Source organism: Canis lupus, chromosome 30, assembly GCF_011100685.1.
Source record: "Canis lupus familiaris isolate Mischka breed German Shepherd chromosome 30, alternate assembly UU_Cfam_GSD_1.0, whole genome shotgun sequence".
NCBI lineage: Eukaryota > Metazoa > Chordata > Mammalia > Carnivora > Canidae > Canis > Canis lupus.
This window is the reverse complement of record NC_049251.1, coordinates 27,330,731-27,345,316: the sequence shown is the minus strand read 5'-3', so window position 1 is coordinate 27,345,316 and position 14,586 is coordinate 27,330,731. Positions and strand designations below refer to the sequence as shown.

General features: G+C 44.7%; 1 long non-coding RNA gene across 2 annotated transcripts; it reads left to right on the top strand.

Annotated features, from left to right (window-relative positions):
* The first annotated feature begins 1,007 nt into the window (after window positions 1–1,007).
* Window positions 1,008–14,268, top strand: LOC106558081. Of its 2 annotated transcripts, XR_005381741.1 has the most exons (4): window positions 1,008–1,112; window positions 1,786–1,833; window positions 2,360–2,443; window positions 12,919–14,268. It is a non-coding gene; the product is annotated as an uncharacterized LOC106558081 (long non-coding RNA). The 2 variants fall into 2 exon arrangements; XR_005381740.1 differs by lacking the exon at window positions 1,008–1,112 and having other exon boundaries at window positions 1,670–1,833.
* The last annotated feature ends 318 nt before the right edge of the window (window positions 14,269–14,586 follow it).

The window sequence follows — 14,586 nt, the reverse complement described above, 5'->3', positions numbered from 1 at the left end:
AGACCTCGGAGTTTGGTTAAAGGATAGTTTCCCCAATGAATAAGTTATGAGAATAAAAGGCACCACACAGAGAATACAGTCAATGATATTATAATAGCATTGTACATACGGTGCTTGTGAGCACAGCGCACGTATAGAGAAGCCGAATCACTATGCTGTACACCTGAAGCTAATGTAGTAACAGTGTGTGTCAACTATACTAACATTTAAAAAAGCATTTTAATAAAAATAATAGTTTTTCCCACTTGTGAATATGAAAAATAAGTTCTTTACTCATTGTTCTCCTCTTTTGGTCTTCCTTTCGCCAAAGTTGCAGGAGAACTGTAGGGTATTGTCCATATGCTCATTTGGGGGTGAGGGGGTTAGGATTTCAGCTAGTGTTACCATTTGGGGGTTGTATGCAACAATAACTGGCAGAGAAAAAAAGCTTTGCTGAAATTTTGTAATTAATTGAAAAAACTGAATACAAGACATTCAGGGCATTATGACAAGGTCAACATAGGAGATGAAATAATACAGGGAAATATCTTCATATTCAGGACATCCGGCAGCCCTCCCTTGGGGCCACGGGCCGGGGCCTTCCCCTGGCCCAGGCCAGGCTCTCGGTAACCCTGAAGACGGGGGACAGCCCGGGACGCAGGGCAGGGGGGCCCCCCGGGGCCTCCACTGACGGTGCACTTCCTCTTTTCTGGACTTTCTGGCCCTCGAGTGAACCTTGTTGGCGCCAGTGGGCTTTTAATATTTTCCACTCCTGGCCGTCCTACAACGTTTCACCTCAAAAATGCATCCTGCCCTCCCGAAGGGCGCGCCTTTGCAGGGAGGGGACGGGGCTCCGAGAGCGAGGCGGGAGGAGCGAGCTCCCGGCCACGGGGACCGGCCTCCGCCGAGCGGGGCCCCTGCCGTGACCTCCCACGGGCGCGGCCCTCGGGCTGGGGAGGACGCCGCCGGCTGCCGGGGCGCTGCGGGGCCTGGGTGCGCCCGCGGGGGTCCCAGACGCCGCCGGGACCGGGCGCGCGGGGTCCGCCTTTCCGAGCTCCGGGGGCGGCTCCCGGCGCCGCTGCACCTGCTCCCCGCCAGGCCGCCGGGTGCGGGGCCGCGCGCTGAGAAGGCAGGTGCGCCCCGGGCCGGCCCGCCCCGCCCTCGGTCCTCCCGGGGGCCCCCCGGCGGCGCATCGGCGGCCTCCCCGACCGACCCCGGCCCCGAGGGCGGGCAGCGAGCCGGAGCCCCCCTCCGCGTGTCGGGCAGGGCCGGTGGCCCGGGGCGGAGGGCGCCCCTGCTTCCCTCCCGAGGGCGCAGCGTCCGCGGAAGGCCCCGCGGCCCGGGGAGGGCGCCCCGAGAGCCGGGCGCTGGGCAGGGCGCCCCCTCGCCGCGCCCCCGGGCTCCCCCGCCGCCCAGGCCCCATCGGAGGACCGACCGGTTCCCTCCAGCCCGCAGCGCAGCCCCGCCAGGCCCCCCGCGGAGGCCAGAGCCCTGAGCGCCCCAGGCCGGAGGCTCTGCGCCGGGCCTGGCGGGGGGGGGGCGGGGGGGGGGACCCCGAGTCCCCGGGGAGCAGCGGCGGCCTCGCCTCAGGCACCCCCCGCCCCGAGGAGCGGTACTTCTGGGGGGCACTCGCGGCCCGGTGTGCCCGGCTCCGGCCTGGGGGGGGGGTGGAGGGAGATGGGGGGGCCTTGAGTAGGGGCTCCCGACTCTTAGGAGGGGCTTCCAACCTTGTGGTTATGAACCCCCAAGGGATATTTTATTTCCCCTTGGAAATAGACAATTTAAGGTACGTCCTTTCCTTTGCAGTCTTTTGGGAAGAGCAGTGCTTCTGGGCAGTTCATCCACTTGCCGAGGGTAGGTATAGTCCTTTTGGGTTCCTATCTTATGGGGGGAGGGGTTGGGGTCTCATGTTAGACTTTCCACCTTGAGTGCCCTGGTCTCTTTCCTACCACCCCATCTCCATGAAGCTGTGAAGACTGAAGTTCAAGTTCACCTTCAAGACTGGGAGCTCTATCACCGTTTGGCTGACTTGATAAAATCCTTAAAAGCAATTTCGAGGCTTAGCTTGTGTCTCCAGATTCTTGGGTTTGGGGCCGGAGTCTTTCTTCTTTTCTTCCCAGCTCATCAGTGTATTTAAGAAAATTTAAAAATTTTATTCAGAATTTGTTTTCAGAAGGAAGCTTATTCAGGGTACCTGGTATGCTCAGCTTCTTATCTAGAAGTTGAGGTCCATGGACTGGAAAAGAAGGTCCTACCGTTTTGGGGATAGACTCTTGAAAATTTGAAAGAAGTTGGGTCTGGGATTGACTCTCCTTCCAGGAAAATATGCACCCCCCCCCCTCCCCATACAGCGTGTGCACATGTGTTCCCTTGATTCAAGGTTAAGAACTCAGGAGCCAGCTGTTCTCGGAGATGCCTGCCAGGGCCACCTTTCCACAGCCTTGCCGGCCGTGTTCTGCGTGGGGTGAGTGCAGAGAGTTTTCACATCTCCTTTTGATAGGTCTGAAGAGCACAGACTTTTGTTTCTGGATCAGAACTTCCAGGATCTTTAGGACCTGATAGAGAATGGAAAACAGGTCTGCTGGCTAAAGACTCACACAGAGCTGAAGCAAAACAGCTTGTTGCTCATTAAAAAAATATTTACTAAAATTGTTCTAATTATTATTTACTAAACTTGCTGCATAGCAAACTGCCCCCAAAACATAATCACTTAAAACCAGAACAATTATTTTTATCTCTCGTGGTTCTGCTGGTGACAGGGCTTAGCTAGATGGTTTTCACCTAGGATTTTTCTTGTGGTTGCAGTCACACAGTGGCTGGAGTTGTCTCGAAGACCGAGCGTGATGTGATTGATGGCTAGCGGCTGATATCATCAGCTAGAACCTTGGCTGGCGTTGTTAGCTCGAACCACTCACGTAGCAAAGGGCTCCTCGCAGCCAGGTGACTGGTTTAGGAAGTTAAGTATCCCAGGAAACAAAGCTGGGTAGAAGTTCAATTACCTCTGAAGACCTGGCTTTGGAAGATACATGACACTTCTTGATGGCAGAAAAATGAAAAAATATGCAGGCATGTTTTTAAAACTACCATATAACCCTTCTGCATGCCAGGCACTGGACAAGGCACTTGGGACAGAATGCGGAGTCCCACAGACCCTGCCCTGGTGGTACTTAGGTCTAGTGGTGAAGATAACCACTAAGAGAATATTATTACAAATAAGTACACAGTTGTGAACATTGATGCGTACAGGGAGCCAGAGAAATTATATCACACATTTGTATGACCTAGACCAGAGACCCAAGGAAGCATTTCCTCAAGAGGAGACCCCAAACTGCCAGCAACTATTGTTGTTTAGATCATAAAATATATCTCAAATCTATCCACTCCTTTCTATTTCCACTGTCACCACAGCCACCAGCATCTCTTACCCAGATGACTGCTTCAGGATCCTAAGGACCCCCACCTTCTCCTCTTATCCCCCCCAGTCCCTTCACACAGCAGCTAGACTGCACAAGAAAAACACATGAAATTAGATCGGGTTGCATTTTTATATGTCTTTATTGAATTACAGTTGGCATACAATAAACTGCACATTTTCAAGTGTAAACTTTGATGAGTATTGACCTATGGACCTACTCAGAAAGCCATCACTATGATAATGAACATATTTATATCCTCCCAAAATTGCCTCATGACCCTTTGCTCTCTAAACTTCCCTCACATCCCATGTGCAGGTAATCCCTAATCTGCTTTCTGTGGCTAATAGACTTGTTTGCATTTTCTAGAATTTTATTACATAAAATTTTATTACATAAAATTCTAGGGAAATCGCATAATCTGTACTATCTGGTAGGGTTTAACAATATTCTGCTATCAATAGTTGCTCCTTTTAATTGCTGATTAGTGTCCCTTTATATGGACATACCACACTGTGTTTATTCATTTATTTTTTGACAGACATTTGGGTTATTTCCAGTTTTTAGCTACTACACACAAAACTGCTATAGCACTCATGTAGAAGACCTGTGTGGGCATATGCTTTTATATCTTTTCAGTAAATACTGGACAGTGGAATGAATGGCAGGGTCATATTGTTGGTATATGTTTAAATTTAAAGAATTACCAAAATATTTCCCCCAATTAGTTGTACTATTTTACCTTCCCACCAGAAGTGTCTGAGCTTTTCAGTTGCTCCATCTGTTCCCCAGCAGTGAGTATAGTACGGCCAATTTTTTTCATTCTAGACTTACTAATAGGTAGGTGGTGGTATCTCACCTCTGGTCTTAATTTGCATTTTCCTGATAACTAATGATGTTGAGCATCTTTGCATGTGCTATTGTCAAGCTCACACACAGGCGACAAAGCCCAGACCTGGATGATTCAGCTTATAAAGATACAATGAGCCACTTTTCAGTTTAGACCAGTTCTCATACAATGAATACAAAAATAAGCCAAAGACGCTAGCTCCCTATGGTTCTTGCCCCACACAGCAGAAAGGATAACATGGAAACAAAAGAGGCCAGATGACTACAACACGAGATGTGGGAAACCTGGCTGAGGAGCCAAGTCTAGACTCCAGCTAGGAAGCTTTAAGCTTTATATTCTGCAGCTCCATCCTGGGGGGTAGAGGGTGGGGTGGGGGGAAGAGAGCCAGATCAGATCCCAGGAGGAGGGGAGAAGCCATCTCATGAAAGCTTCTCAGGGGAGACTGCCTTGAGCCCCTCACAAGCCTCTCACCCTCTCCTTTTCTGGGAGGATCTGCCTCTCACCCTCTCCTTTTCTGAGAGGACCATGAGGCATTTTGTCAAGATTCAGGTTGTGGTTCAAGCCTCTGTGGGGTTAGCAAGATGCCATGGCCAAGCAGCTGCTCCCCTATGCTTATTTACCACTTGTGTATCTTCTTTGATGAAGTGTCTGCTTATATCTTTTGCCCTCTTTTATTTTATTTTTTTAAGTTTTAATTCCTGCTAGTTAACATAAGTGTTATATTAGTTTCAGGTGTACAATATGGGGATTCAACACTTCCATATATCACTATCTTTTGCCCACTTTTAAAATCGGGTTGTCTTATTGAGCTGTAAAAGTACGTTACGTATTCTATACACAAGTCCTTTGTTGGATGTTATATTTCCCAAATAATATTTCCCAGTTGGTGGCTTACCTTTGCTTTGTGAGTGGTATCTTTGGAGAAGTTCAAGTTTGAAATTTTGATGAAGTCTAGTTTGTCAAGAATGTTCATGTATTGTTAGTATTCTTTGTGACGTACCTAAGGAATCTTTGCCTAGTCCAAGGTCACAAAAAATTTTCCTATGTTTTCTTGTGGGTTTCAGAAGTGTTACAGTTTTAGCTCTTAGAGTTTTGTGATATGTTTGGAATTAATTTTTGTGTATAATGTGATATGAGTTTTTTTTTCTTTATCCACATAGATGTCTAGTTGTTTCAGCACCGTTTGTTGAAAACATTTTCCTTTCCCTATTAGATTACCTTGGGAAATCTGTTGAAAAACAGCCACATATATGTGAAACTACGTCAATTTTTTTTTTTGTATTCCATTGATCTGTAAATACCACACTGTCTTGATCACTATACTTTACACTAGATCTTGAAATCCAGCAGAGGAAGTCCTCCAATTTTATCCTTCATTTGAAAAATAATTTTAGCCATCCTAGATTCTCTGCCATTAAAATGATGCTTCTTTAAGAAAAAAAAATGGTAGCTGTTCTTTTTCTAAGTTGTGGACCTATTAAAACAAGTTTTCTACAGTTTGCACAGAATTTCTCTATGAAACCATCTAGGCCCAGTGTGATTTTGGAAGATAGTAGTTGCTTTCTGACAATTTCATGGAAAATTGTTCATTTTGCCCACATTTTCAAATATGTTTGCCTACAGGCAAGAAGAATCACTTGTAATTCTAGTTATTATCATTTTTTTTTCCGTTGGTGGTTGATTTTATTATTTTGGATATTTGTGCCCCTCCTTTTTCTTGACCAGGTTATAGAATTTAATTTTCAAAGAGTTACTCTACTTTTCAAATAACCAGCTTTTATATTTATCCTTTTCCTGTTTTAATATAATGCTTTTTTATTGTATCTATTTATTTATTTATTTATTTATTTTTAAGATTTTATTTATTTATTCATGAGAGACACAGAGAGAGAGAGAGAGGCAGAGACACAGGCAGAGGGAGAAGCAGGCTCCAAGCAGGGAGCCCCACACCAAACTGGGTCCCCGGTCTCCAGGATCACGCCCTGGGCTGAAGGTGGCGCTAAACTGCTGACCCACCTGGGCTGCCCTGTTTTTATTTATTTTTTAAAGACTATATTTATTTTAGTTGAGAGAGAGAATGAATGGGGTAGGAGCAGAAAGAGAGGAAGAAGCAGACTCTATGCTCAGCAGAGCCCAACGTGGGGCTCAATCCCAGGACCCTGAGACCATGACCTGAGCCCAAGGCAGACACACCCCCAGGTGGCCTTATTTATTTTTAGTAGGCTCTATGCCCAACATAGGACTGAAACCCATAACCCTAAGATCAAGAGTCACATGCTCCACCAACTTAGCCAGCAAGGCCCAATGCTTTCCCATTTTAATCTTTATTAATGAATTATCTCTTTATCTCTTTCTGCTTTCCAGATTTTTGAGCAGAACGCACTAGATAATTTTTATTTTTATTTATTTTAATTATTTTTTATTTAATAGAAAAACTTAAGGCTAGGAATTTTATTCTGAAAAAGGTTTTTGCTGAACCCCATAAGTTATGATATTTGATGTTTTCATGATTATTATTTTATGGATATGCTGCAATTTTAGTATTCATTTCCTGTTGTGCTCAAGAGGTAAGAAAGTTCAATTTTTTTCCAAGTAATAGTCTTTTTTAGTCTCTTAAGTTTTGTTAATCACACCCAGTGAATACTGTCTATAAAATTTTCAATATAACATTTCTACTTTTGGGAATTTATTGAGGTTTTCTTTTTTTTTTTTAAGATTTTATTTATTTATTCATTAGAGACAGAGAAATAGGTAGAGACATAGGCAGAGGGAGAAGCAGGCTCCTGCAGGGAGCCTGATGTGGAACTTGATCCCGGGGCCCAGGGATCACACCCTGAGCCCAAAGGCATACTCTTAACCATTTAGTCACGCAGGCGTCCCGATTTACTGAGGTTTTCTTTATGGTATTATAGATGGTCAATTTTGTTAGTGTTTCAAGGACAAAGTGGTGTGGTCTCTCTCGTTTTTCAATGAACAGAGTTATTGTATATCTATTAAAATTTACCTATCTTTAAATTTAAAAGTTGAGAAGATATTTTTGTGATTAGTAGTAATATACTAGACTTTTGCCTCACAGATCTTTAGAAATCTAGATTTCCCCCCACTTGACTGTTTTCCTCTCTCATTTATCTTCTGTCCACCTTATGTGAAATAAGAAAATTAATTCTATGTTTTTATTAAATATTTTATTTATTTATTCATGAGAGACACAGAGAGAGGGGGTGGGCAGAGACATAGGTGGAGGGAGAAGCAGGCTCCATGCAGGGAGCCTGATGTGGGATTTGATCCTGGGACTCCAGGATCACGCCCTGGGCCGAAGGCAGGCGCTAAACTGCCAAGCCACTGAGGGATCCCCAGAAAATTAATTCTATTTTTATAATTATTTTAACGACTGAAAATAAGGAAAGTTCTATGTTCTTAATTCAAAGGGCATGTGTTGAGTGGAATAGTTTATAGAGTTCTTCCTTTATAAGGGAAAAGTATGTATTGAGCAGTTGGTTTAAATTCACAGAGCTTCTCGGGTGCCTGGCTCAGAGGTTAAGTGTTTGCCTTTGGCTTAGGTCATTATCCTGGGGTCCTGGGATCAAGCTCCATGTTAGGCTTTCTGCTCAGTGAGGAGTCTGCTTCTCCCTTTCCTTCTGCCCTTCTCCCTCAGCTCATGCATTCTCTAGCTCACATAAATAAAATCTTAAAAAAAATAAAACTCACATAGCTTCCCACTCCTTCTTAAGAGATAATAGACTTGTACATGCGCAAAAAAAAAATAGACTACATAGGAGGATGGCCATTGTGTTGATTGTAATAGAGTGACAACCTAACAAACCATCAGCATGCTTATGGAATAGCATGCATCTCCCAAGAAAGAAGGAGAAAGACCCCTATATACAAACATACAGTCATCCCAAAAATATGAGTGAAAATGAAACATGTACATTCATGCATGTATGTAAAGACAAAAGAATTGAAAGATGAACAAAAGGTTTTGGCAATTGCTACTTCGAAAAGACAGGTGGGTGATAAATGGGACATTTTGCTACTCTAAATCCTTTCTATTTTCTTGGATGTTTATATGAAACCACACAAATACTGTTCTTTGTTATTTAAAAAAATGGCCAGGCCTTCAAAAGTGGAGGATAAAGGTGTTTCCTACCTCTAGTCTAGGTACAGCACATACGGCAACACTATGGAGTAGACATTCTCCTTTCTCCTTTCTTCAAAAGACCTTCCAACTTCTTTTGCATATTCCCTTTCAGAAAAGTTGTGGCCAACACACCACTCTTCCAATTGTCTTTGGCATCCAAAAATCATTGATTTTGATGTCCTATTAGTGAGGGTAAGATCCACCACTACCTCTTCTAGTAGAGTTTATCTGCCCTTATTCTATTCCCCTAAAATTTATGTCTTATTAAGTAATGATAGGTACTAATATATACCAAAGACTACCTTGAAGCTTTTCAGAAATAGTAATAATCCATGAATATTTTGTGAAAAGGTAAATAATGAAATAAGCTAGGTAACTTATTGCTACTCTTAGAAAATTCAACTGACCCAACTCAGTATGAATGAACATTTCTCAGAGGTTTCTGCATCCCTTTCACTCCAGCCTGGGAGAGCTAAGATGCGTGGCAGATCCTGCAAAGGCACAAGCTCTGCTTTCTTTCCCCAGTCTCTCATCCCGCTATGTTGAGTAGTGCTCTTGGATGTAGACTTACATGAGTATTGAAGTGTTTGCAGGGATTTACTGATGCTCCACAGCTGCTCTACTGATCATGTGAGTCTGAGGACACAAGCAGGCATCTCTTGTGGTTCTGGCACCAATTGCATGGTGATGTATGAGGAGAGTCAGGGCACGAAAGGCCATGCCTTGTAGAGATGTAATCCTGACAATTTGATCGTGGAAGTCCAGTCTGGTTTAGTGGAGTTTCTTGGAGCAGTTCTTCTATTTCCTTCCCTTTGGAACTTTCTGAGCAGCAGACTCACTCTCAGAACATTATCAGGGATGAAGTCCCTGGAATCTAGAAGTCATCGGCACAAAGAACCTTTTTCTCCCAATCCTTTTTCATTTACTCAAAGGATCTAGATCTACCGTCATCTTGCTTCCTAAGAGAATTATGTTAGCGTTGTTGAGGAACTTTGGGAAACCATAGTTCATCTTCTCATTTTACAGATGAGGTCACTGAAGGTCAGTGAGGGGAAGGGGCTTTCTCAGTGTCAAACAGCTGACAATAATATAATTTTGGCCGAGTTGCCGCTCTGTCTTCCTTCAACTTGCAGGCAACCAGTTAATTTTTGCCAGTGAGCACATCACTGATTTTCTCTAATGTTTTCATTTTCAAAAACTCTATCTTACCATCAGCCAACACTGTTAAATTTGCTAGAACCTTAGACCCACTATACGAGGGTGATGATGAAATCAAAGGCTTAACTCTCAAATTCTGAATCTGAAACTTTGTAGATGTTGGAATCTCATGGGGAATCTGAATACACCTATGAATCTTCTTCCTAGAAAAATCCTACTCACACATGCAAATGCACTTTTGCATACAATTTCAAGGGTTTTATATGCCTGTCTACAAAGTACAGGTTCAGAATGTCTGATCCTACAAGTAGACATTGAGCTAATGATTGGGAAGAATGGAAGAGACAAGGGTGTGCAAGCGGCAGCTGGCAGCACTCAAGCCGTATGTACTACATCAACAAGTAACCTTACTTGCTTCACACCCCACAATGAGCCTTTTAACTTCTAACCTCCCACCACCGTGTGGTGGGTAGTAGTATACCAATTTTGTCTATGAGGAAAGAGGATCAAAAAGTTCAGGGAACTGTTCCCTTTTGCTGGGAAATGGCAGAACCAGAAACAAAACAGATCTTTGTCCCAATCTAGCACTTTCTCAGCTATACTACTTGCAGTTTTGTCTCCAGTCCCTTCCTGAACAATTGAATACCAACTGTTTTTAGATACAGATCTCTTTAAAGTCTCATTTTAAAAATCCTTGGAAGAGCAGTATCAGAAAGAGGCTTATAAAACAATCCACAGACAATAAACCTGTGGCTATCTTTCTCTAAGACTCTGGGGCAGTTCCCAGAACAGATTGTCTATGACTCAGGATGAGTTCTCATGATCACCAGGGCAGATTCCACCAAGGAGAGTGACTGAGGATCCGACTCACAATTGCACTTCCTCAAGAGTTATCCCAAGCAGTGGTGTCTGACATGCAATCATTAGAACTTTGTTACTGTGGTCCAAAGAACTGTCATTGCTTTGAAAGAAAAAGTCAGAACTTTTCTATCATATTCTGAGTTATCTCATTCTTTTCTCCAAAGGAAAAATGAGAGATGGGCTTAAAAGTGGAGAGGAGATAGAACACCTGCCACAATCTTAGAGAAGGTGAGGCAGGAGAACAAGAATATAAATTTGAATTATTTCATAGAGGGAAAGGAGTCTAAAATAGGATAGTGGACAACATAGAAGTCCATGTATTAAGTCAGAGATTTCAAAAGTGGTACCAATGACCTTTTCTAGAATACTGCTCACCCACCCCAGGCAAGTGGGAAAAGTTCAAGTCCTTTGTAAAGTTCAGGTCTCAAAGGTTTGTCCAAGTTATAATCATTGGACCTGTCACTTGTACAATAACTTGAATAGACAAAATGGGGGGCTATATGCCTTTTTCACCTTAGTGTGAATTATTCTGGCCTTATGCCAAAGGACAGCTGAGAGTTTTATCAGGAAGAAGCCAGCAGACTAAATTACTGTAAAGCTCTTGTTAGGAGAATGGAAAGCAGCACTCTATGGGGAGGTGGAAGACGCAAAGCTTCCTTATTTGGGAAAGAGATCAAGGGTGGTGCCTCAATAAAGATTCTATGCCTAGAGATTCCCCTTCCTGCACAGGGTGGCAAGTCCCAAAGTAGAGAGGGCGAGGACCCAGAAAGTTTACCCAGAGTGAGCAATTTCAGAAGTGATACATTGGTTGTATCCGGTAAAGGGGGAAAGCACAGATGCCTGTATACTTCAGGCGGGATTCTCGGTGATTGCACTCTCCATTGGCAACAGCCTGGAAAGGGAGAAAGAACAGGGATGGGGGACTTTGACAGTCTTTTTCACTTTAGTTATCCTGTCCCTTCTCTGAAAAGGGACGAGAATTGGTTTTGATAGGGGCGGAGGAGGCAGACGTGAAGGCTCTGGGCCCCCGGAAGAGGGCTGTGAAGAGTAATGCAGCATCAAAATGGGAGGTGGAGAAGCTGGAAAGCCATTAGTCAAACCTCCTCAATAGGTCTAGGGCAGGCCGCAGGAAGGCCCCACCCAGAATTCTAGAAATGCCCCCTACAAAGAATATGGCAAAGCGTTAAGCTTGCAGGACAGGATCCTATAATCCATGAATAAGTCAGGTTGTCTCAAAAATGACCCAGTTAACCGCCCCTCCTCAAGAATGGGAGAAAACACAGACCCCCCCAAGAGCCTCAGGCCATATGCTTATCATCCATCCATCCATCTCTCCGTTGGGAACCAGCTCAACAAATCACGAGTGGTCAGGGAGGGAGCTACGGTCTTCACCTTAGTGAATCCTCTGGCCTCTTAGAAAAAATAACTGGGGAGTTGATTTTGCACAGGTAGGAGAGAGAGAATATCAAGGGACTGGATGACTACACCGAGGGGGTGACTGCCAAGAAGGTGGCAGGGGGCGCGTAGGCAGTAGCTGGGAGAGCAAGCGGCCAGGCTCCTGTGTTTCCTAGCAAAGTCCAGAGACAGTCATGGGACCGAAGATTCCAGCACCCCAGAAATACCTCCCACAGGGGAGAGGGTGGTGTGTTCCAAAGCAGGTGGGGAGGGGGGACGCAGGACATCTGTTCTATCAGTCAGGTTTTTTGAAGGGGCGCCCCCTACCTCGCACCCAGAGAGGAGAAACCCTGGATCTGTGTAAGCCTATTGTGAACTTGAACGTGGATTTCTCCGGCGGGAGGCAGAGAGAGCTGTGTGACACCCAGGTGGCTCCCAGGGGCTAGAGCTGGATGAGTGGAGCGGAGGCCATCCCGATCCAAAGAGTGAAGAGGACCCAGGAAGGCATTTTCCCTCCGTGCAAGCGAAGGAGGAAAGAAGGCTTTTTTCCTGTATTCGGACAGGCCTTCTCTTTTTTTTTATTATCAAACTTTTTTTTTTTTTTTTTTTTTAAACCAAATGACCCGATAAGGCAAAGTGGCTTTGCCTCATCAATTTTTGTTACAGTTTTCTTCCTGGATAAAAAGTTGTCAGGCCCACAGTCGTTCTATTTTTTTTTTTTTTTTTTTTTATGTTTCATTTGTCCACGAACTCTGAGACCAATTGAGCTAATTCACAGCATCTTCAGCTGAATTTTAACATCACATCAGAACAAGGGTTGTGGGGATCAGGGAACATTTGACAACTTCTCCCATATCAACATGCGTCTGCCCTTCCCTTTGTTTTTCCCCTTCCGTAGGGAATGGGTTCGTGAGCCCAGGACTGGTTTGGAAGTGTCTGCTGGTCCTTCAGACACCCGGGGTGCCACCCAGGCATGGACTCACCCCACCCCTCCCCTCCCTTGCCGCAACAAACTGTACTGCGTTTCCAAATTATTCTCCTGAACCTGCCCTGTCATCATTGCTCTCTCTACAGTTCATATGTAGATGGATGCTGCTTAACATTTTTTTCTCTTTTCACAGGGACAATGGGATAATTTGGAGATTGAGATAAAAAGAAACAGGAACCAAGGGGAGGAGAAGCACCAACTACCTGCAAGAATAGTTCCCTGATGCCTTGTGGAGCCCATTCCTTCCCTCCCTGGACTTGCTCCCCGGGTTGAAGGGCTCATACAGAGAGTGATCCACATCCAGCTGTGCTGGGGTGCAGGCCAGGCTCAGAGCATTGAGGTGCCTTCAAATACTGTCAACGGGAGCAGATAACATCAAGAGATTGCTAAGGAAGGAGTTACTGAAGTGACTGCCTGACTTTACAACTTTATTTCTCAAAAGTGCCTCTTTAGGCACCGCCCCCTCCCCAACCCCAGTCCCTGACTGTGGCCAGTATCTGCTTCAAACCAAAATGTAACACAAAATTTGAATCTCTCAGGAGACTGACTTGTTTGAACACCTTCACAGAGTCCCAACCCATCCATGAAATTGCATGGATGTCTACAAGGGAGACTCACAATAACATTCCCATACCCCCAAATCCTTCTCTTGGAGGGGTGAAATCAAGGATAACTGACTGCCCACCACATGTTTCACCCTAATAAGAGTATTAGTAACCCCATACAAGACCCTGTGAGAGCAAAGATTCTTGATCAAGGGTCCATATATTAGGTTAGGGGCCTGGGAATAGGGCTCCAAGTGTAAATTCGTAGTTTCTTCTTTTTCTCTTTAGAGTACTACTTTCTATGAGTTTGGGTTCAACTAATCTTTATTTTCTTCTTTTTTTTGTATTCACCAGGTTTTCCAAAATTTCCCTCCCCTATTCTCCTTCATTCAGGAAAGACCAGACAGTAGAATGGCCAAAAGAGAAAGGACCAGAGGAGAAGTAGAACTTTGCAGGCCCCCTAGGAAAGAAATACAGTTGAAACAGCATAGCACCCTCCGGCCTCCATCTCAGTCTTTAGATTTGGAAGTGAGAGCAGGAGACAACCATCACCCTGTCCCCCACATGGGCCCCTAACACAACAGCCTGAAAAGTCACCCCAAGGGGAACATCAGCACCTTTAGAGGTCTGACCTTTCAATTAACACCTATTATCACTAGCCATCCTGCCCATACTCTTCTATCACCTAAGAAGATAAACACAGGCTTCATTCTAGCATGTGGTTAACCCGTAGTCCTTCTTCCACCTCTGACGCACACACACAAAAGAGGCCATCTTGGAAGAGGCCCCTCCCTCTACCACATTCTTATTCTCAATTTAGCCTGAAGCCATCCAAAAGCCAAAGATTACAGAAATAATACATTGCCCCTTTCCTGAGATGGGGGGTGGGGTGGACATCCAGCCACAATCTTGGTCAAAAAACAAACAAAAAAATAACAAAAGAAGAAGAAAAGGAAGCTGTATTCCTTTTTTTTTTTTTTTTTTTTAACTTTTTTTCTAAGAGTGATATGACTGCATCCCAGAGGATGACCAAGAGCTGGTGTGAGTAAGGGCAGAGACAGAACACAAAAGCTCTGGACACCTGAGAGGATCTCAGCAAGATCCTTTGAGGGGCAGGGAGAGGGGAAGCCAGAAGACAAACACCCAAACTTCATGGAGGTCTACAGCTGACCCTGGGAAATGCTCCAGACATAGCCGTGAGAGGTGCCATCTGCCACAGAGGACAGGGGTCAAAGCAGAAAGGATGAGAACCCATA